This window comes from Puma concolor, chromosome A1, assembly GCF_028749965.1.
Source record: "Puma concolor isolate L17-30 chromosome A1, mPumCon1.1.hap2, whole genome shotgun sequence".
Classification (NCBI taxonomy): Eukaryota; Metazoa; Chordata; class Mammalia; order Carnivora; family Felidae; genus Puma; species Puma concolor.
In genome coordinates, this window is record NC_141667.1 from 174,811,822 (window position 1) to 174,817,830 (window position 6,009).

Sequence of the window (6,009 nt, forward strand, 5' to 3'; positions counted from 1 at the left end):
ACACAAATTCTTCAGAACAGACCACTTCTGGACAAGGACCTCTGTGATAGGTATCTGTGGAGAAAAGGATACATTTTGGCCCTGTTTCTATACCATTAATTCAAGTGAAAAAAAATCACATGAGAGGAAGGTGCTTGGGAATCAGTTCACTAACAATAATGAAAGGAGAGTCATCATACTGGGACTTCATCAACGGTAAGAATTGATATTTAAACATAAACTAAGAGTTAATAGTTAATAGACGTATCTACATTTATGTAACACCTTGCAGTTTATAAAGTGATTTCACATAGCTCAATGGATTCTCATGTGGAGGAAGACAGGCCTGGGAGGACTGACGTAGATTCAAAATCCTCTCCCACTAAATAGCTGCATGGCATGAGCAAGACATTTAACATCTCTGAGCTTCAGTTTCCTCATCTGTGAGAAGGTGATAATATTAGCCTTGGATGCCATTTTGTGGGCTAATGTTTCTAATATCCCCCAGAACAGGTGTAGGTGTTAATTTTCCTCTCCGTATGTGAACGTTGATGCGTTTAGACAGCCTTTTGGAACTGAACTTGAATGAATCAGTGGGCAAAACTCTACTGGGAGTTTTGGTGGTTTCATTGACCAAACAGACAGTACAGTCCTAAAGCAAAGCATAGAGTTAGACCCCGGACAAATTATGAATGGCTTTTTCTCTCTTCGAGCAATGCACTAATGGCAGACATTAATTTTAATGAATGCAGTGCAAGCTCATTTGGGAAGGGTCTGTAACCCAAAGCTCGATCAGTGGCTGGAGCCAGTCAGTGCCCAATAAACGTTTGTTGAACACATGAATGAATAAATGCCTCCCAAATCCTGATGTCTTTTCTCCTCCCTACTCTTTTTGGCCAGTTTTGGACATTCCTATAATTTACACCCATAGCTTTAAAATATTTTTTTTCCCATGGGTTTTTTTTCACTTCCTTGCAAGAAGTCGAGAGATCTCCCTCATGTAGACCCACCATGAACTGGTTGGTTACTTAATTTTTTGTAGCTGTTCTCAGTACAGAACAACTGTTCTCTACAGATGAGCATTCCGCTTGGTCCCCTGCCCTTGGGAGCTTCAAGGGATGTGATTCCCTCTGTAGAGTTTCTGGCATGATCAGATGGATCATCTCTCCTTCCTCTGGTTCATGCCACAGACACAGTCCTTCCTTGGTGGAGACCTGGTCCAGGTGGTTGCTGGCCAGACCGACTTTTGATTCAGCACTGTTTCACCAGGAGCATCATTTGGGCTTGTTTTCTCAGTTAACTCTAACAGTTACCCGGGGAGTGACAGCTCCTTTAATGCCACTTCTTATTTCCCACAGTTCAATTTTAAAAATCAAGGGAAAGTGATATTTGTATGTCAAACGTACTCATGACCCTGGTTGTTTTTGACATGTACTTCAGGGATGGAGTTGGGGGTGGGGAGGGTAGGACACTAGTAAAGGAATTAAGTCTTATAGCAACCTCTTTCACTGATTGCCACCCACTATCAAACCAGAAGAAATGACCATTTATTTTATTTTTTATTTTTTTTAACGTTTATTTTTGAGACAGAGAGAGACAGAGCATGAACAGGGGAGGGGTAGAGAGAGAGGGAGACACAGAATCTGAAACAGGCTCCAGGCTCTGAGCTGTCAGCACAGAGCCCGATGTGGGGCTCGAACTCACGAACTGTGAGATCATGACCTGAGCCGAAGTCGGATGCTTAACCGACCGAGCCACCTAGGCGCCCCAAGAAATGACCATTTAAACAATAGAACATAATTTCAAAAAAATCAAGAACCTGTAGAGTGATAATAGGAAATCTTCAGTTTTTCAGTGCTAATAGCCTGTCTTCAGTATGAGAAGATTTCAGTACAATTCACTAGATGTCAGAAAGATGGAGGAACGTAAACCTGGGTTTTTGCCACATCATAGGACACAGGTCAGGCCGTTAGTATTTTAAAGGGGTTTTGTATTTATCATTTCATTTACATGTCTTGTCATAGGTCTGAGTTTACAGGTGTTGCTGCTTTGCACACATTTTCAGATTGAGAAAATGCAAAGCGACAGCCTCTTGACATTCTACCTTCCTGGCTGTGCGTGAAAGGGTTCCTTGAAAAATCAATAACTAAAAAAACCAATTGGCCCAGGCATTTTTAGAGCAAAGATCAGAACAAGTGTCGCTTTTTCTTTTCTTTTCCCTTTGAGGTTTGCATAGGATTCAATAATTTAAAATTGACAAAGGTGCTGCCTCATAGACCCAATGATACCACGGCCTTTGGGGTTTTGGAAAAAAGCAAATAGAAGGAAACTTTTTCCTAAAATGTAGGCTTGCAAAAGAGGAATCAATGTGTAGTCAAAAGATGCTCTACATAAAACCCCGCCAGAAGTCTCAGCATTGTGATCAGTTAAGGATAACAATTTTAAATATATTTAGAAGGTCATAGCTCATCTTAAGGCCAGTACCTGGTAATTGATAAGTTGCAGAATTCACTGTCTTTAAACCATCCTTGCCAGTATAGTTCAGATGAGCCCTAAGGAAGTTATTATAGCCAGTTGGAGAAGAAATGCATGTATTTAAAATACATTAAGTATTGTTATGCAGCCGGTCACTGCATATTTCAACGAAATAAAATGCTTTCAGAAACTGCCTGAACCGTGCCTGGGGTTCTGCCTAGCACGGTGTCTGATACTCAGTAAATAGGTAATGAATGAAATAAGTCTTTGCTAATCTTGATTTTAAAAAAGAAAAGAGAGGAAAAGAGAAAGAGAGAAAGAAAGAAAGAAAGAAAGAAAGAAAGAAAGAAAGAAAGAAAGAAAGAAAGAAACTAAAGCCTACAGAGCTGTTACACCTCTGAGCGAATGGAAATCCACAGGGCAAACGAAAGGGTTTCCATGTGGGGCCCTGACCGTGCTGTAGGCTAAAGAGGCTGGTACTTAAGGTTGAAGAGGCGGAACGCACCGAGCCAGCAGGTTACCCTGTTGCCTGCTCAGAGCTCCGGCTGACCTAAAGTAACACTCCTCAGCTCAAGTTCAGAATCTGTGAGCAAGGGCTGGGTGCGGGATAGAATTTCCACCTCAGTTTTTGGCCGGCACAACTGACTTTTGTACATTCCACTCCGGGACTCCTCCCCGAGCCCCGAGCTTTGTGCAGACTCTTCTTAAGTTACCCGGAGTTGGAGCAAAAGGGTATCGCAGACGGGGCTGAGATGATTTCCCTGCTTAGGCGCTCTCAGTTTCCTTTCTTTTCTCCCCCTCTCCCTTCCTCCCCGGGGAAGTGAAATGCTGAGAAGGAAATTCTAGGGTGACGCTGCGGGTCGGGGACTGCAGAGCCGCAGAGCCGAGGTTTGACGACGCCTGTGTGCGGGCCGCGGCGCGGGCGCTCCCGGGCGCCGGGGCGGCAGGGCGGCCAGGCCAGGGTGCAGAGCCGACGCGGCGGCCGCGGCGGCCGCCAGCTCGGTGCGGAGGCCACGGGGTTGTGGAACGCGACGCGCGGGCGATGCGAGCAAAGCCCCCGCCTGGCGCTAGAACCCGAGCGAGACGCGCGCACCCCGCGCCGCCCCCATCCCTTTCCGCGCGCCCGGGGGTTCCGGGACCTGGCTCGGGCGCTCCGCCGGGGTTCCCCCTTTTCGCCTGGGGAGGGGGCAACCTCTCTCCTCTTAGGACTCGACGATTTAAAGCCGCTCCCAGCTTGCTTCTGCTTTCAGACGGCGGTCCCCCTCGTTGTAGCCCCCCCCCCCCGCAAAGCACTCGGGAACCCCCACCCCCACCCCCGCGAGAGGCCCCGCGGTGCTGGGGGAGGACAGAAGGGGGAGCCAGGGACCGTGCCCAAACCCAGCAGAGGACCCAGGGTGGAGGTGAGGGTGGGGGATCGGGGCCTGCAAAGTCCCCCTGCCCCCGTGCAGCGTGGAGGGACCAAAGGGAGAGAAGAAAAGGATATGCCCGTCTGCTTTCGACCCCAAACTTCAGGACCGGCCCCGCGTGCAGCTACGACTGCTTGCAGGGAGGCCGAGGGCGCGAAGGGCGCCCGGGCCGCGAGCCCACGGAGACCCTGGCCGGGGCTCGGCCCCCGGCGCCACCTTCCGCGGCCGCGCCTGGCCCATTAGGCGCCACGCCGCGTCGTCCCCGCAGCCCTACACTTTGTGGGGCCCGCCCTGGGGGAAGCGCAGTGTCATCCGCCTGCGGGAAGCCGCCGAAGGACAGAGCGCTCGGCCGCCCGGCGCCCCAGCCTCGGCCGCGCAGCCCGGGCCGGGCGCCCGCAGCGCAGGCCGAGCGGCCACCCGGCGCGGGCGTCTGCGGGGCTCCGGTTGCTGGTCCCCTGCTGCTGCTCGCGCGGGGTGCGAGAGCCAGGCCGAGCCATCCGCGCCCCCCGCCGCCCACCCCCCGGGAGCCCTCGGGGCCTGGGACCAGCAGGGGGAGAGACCTGTTGAAAACTCTTGACGCCAACTTGAAAGACAATCAAATCGCCCGAGCAAAAACCCTCTCTCCAATTTGATATTTTTGAAATGTCATAAAAGCTGCACTGCAGCAAGATTGCTGCTCCCTTAAATGGGCCAGTAATTTCCAGCTCTCTCCCACAAATTCCGCCAACCGAGGATTTCAATGTAAGGCAATTCAAATAAGTAAAAACCACTTTATTGCTGTTCGAAAATTCGCATGCATTTATTCTGCTTAAAATTTGATATAGGGCATTTTTTTTTGTATTCTCATTTATCGCTTGCCAAGAAATAATTAAGAATAGGAGCTCGAAGATTAATTTTAAATAAAAAATCTTCTCAAATGAAAATGTCAGGTCATAAAAATTCCTTTTAAATCATAACAGCATATAAATCTTTGAAATTAACCATGTAATTACAATGTCTATCAACTTTTACCTTGAGCTTTGAGCCTCTCTTTTTAATCTTCCATTCTTTTTTAATGAATAGCTATTTTGAAATTAAAAAGTACTGTTCATTACACATGCCCCACTATAATAGGGTTTTTATCATATTTGCTCTATGTAAAAATACTTGCTACTTTGTAATTATTCACACGCCGATCCTTTCCTATATTGAGTAGAAAATAAAAAATGAAATAGAAGTCAAAGGTGCTTTAGAGCTGAATGATTTACACAATTCATTAAGGACGGTGATTTTTCAGTTAGCATCAGATTAAATGGTTACTTACTCTCAAATAGCCCTTGGGGAGTTGAATTGCTGGGTAGCAAACAGATTAAAGTTTGCATTGAAAGAAAAATTGAATTCAGAGGTAATCAATAGCATAATAGGGGCAGTGAGTGGTGCCTGCTGACTGAAATGAAATTACCATATTTTTAATCTTAATTTTCCACTCTGTTTATCTGACAGTGTGGATGTGCAATCCAAACAGATAATGAGAGAGTGGGATATTGACACTGCTGTCCTCTGGAGTGCTTGTTTTCAGTGATTAAATGCTGTGATCTGTGATTACTTTGTGCAAGGATGTCGGGGCTGCTGGCCAGAACCATGGGAGGGGCACTCACTCACAGCAGCTGAAGCTCCCGGCTCTCCCAGGTCCTAATGTCTGAAATCATTTTCCACTGGCAGTATTGAAAAATAAAGATTACCTATTTATGTATCTACTTCGGCTGCACAAATTACAATAATTAATCCCATTATTGTTGTTGTCCTGACTCAAAAATGTTTAATTAGATCAATATGTGGTGAACCTCTTCTGTAAGTTTCGTATTAATGAGCCAACAAACTTGCTTCTTATGAGAAGATGTGAGTTATAAGTGCAAAACGCTGGAAAACTTTGAAGGGAAACTGTATTATCGTTAGAGAGGCAGTACAGAGAAGGAAACCAGGGGCATTGTTGCAGGCATCCAGCCCCAGTGGCTGTAATTATATAACAAGCTGTGATAATTTTGAAAAATGCAAATAGTCTTCTCTGGGTGTTGGGAGAAAGTCCTCTTGTACATTTAATTAAATTAATACCTCTAGCCAAATAACAAAGATACCCAATCACAAAATTTTAAAGTCATATAAAACCTAC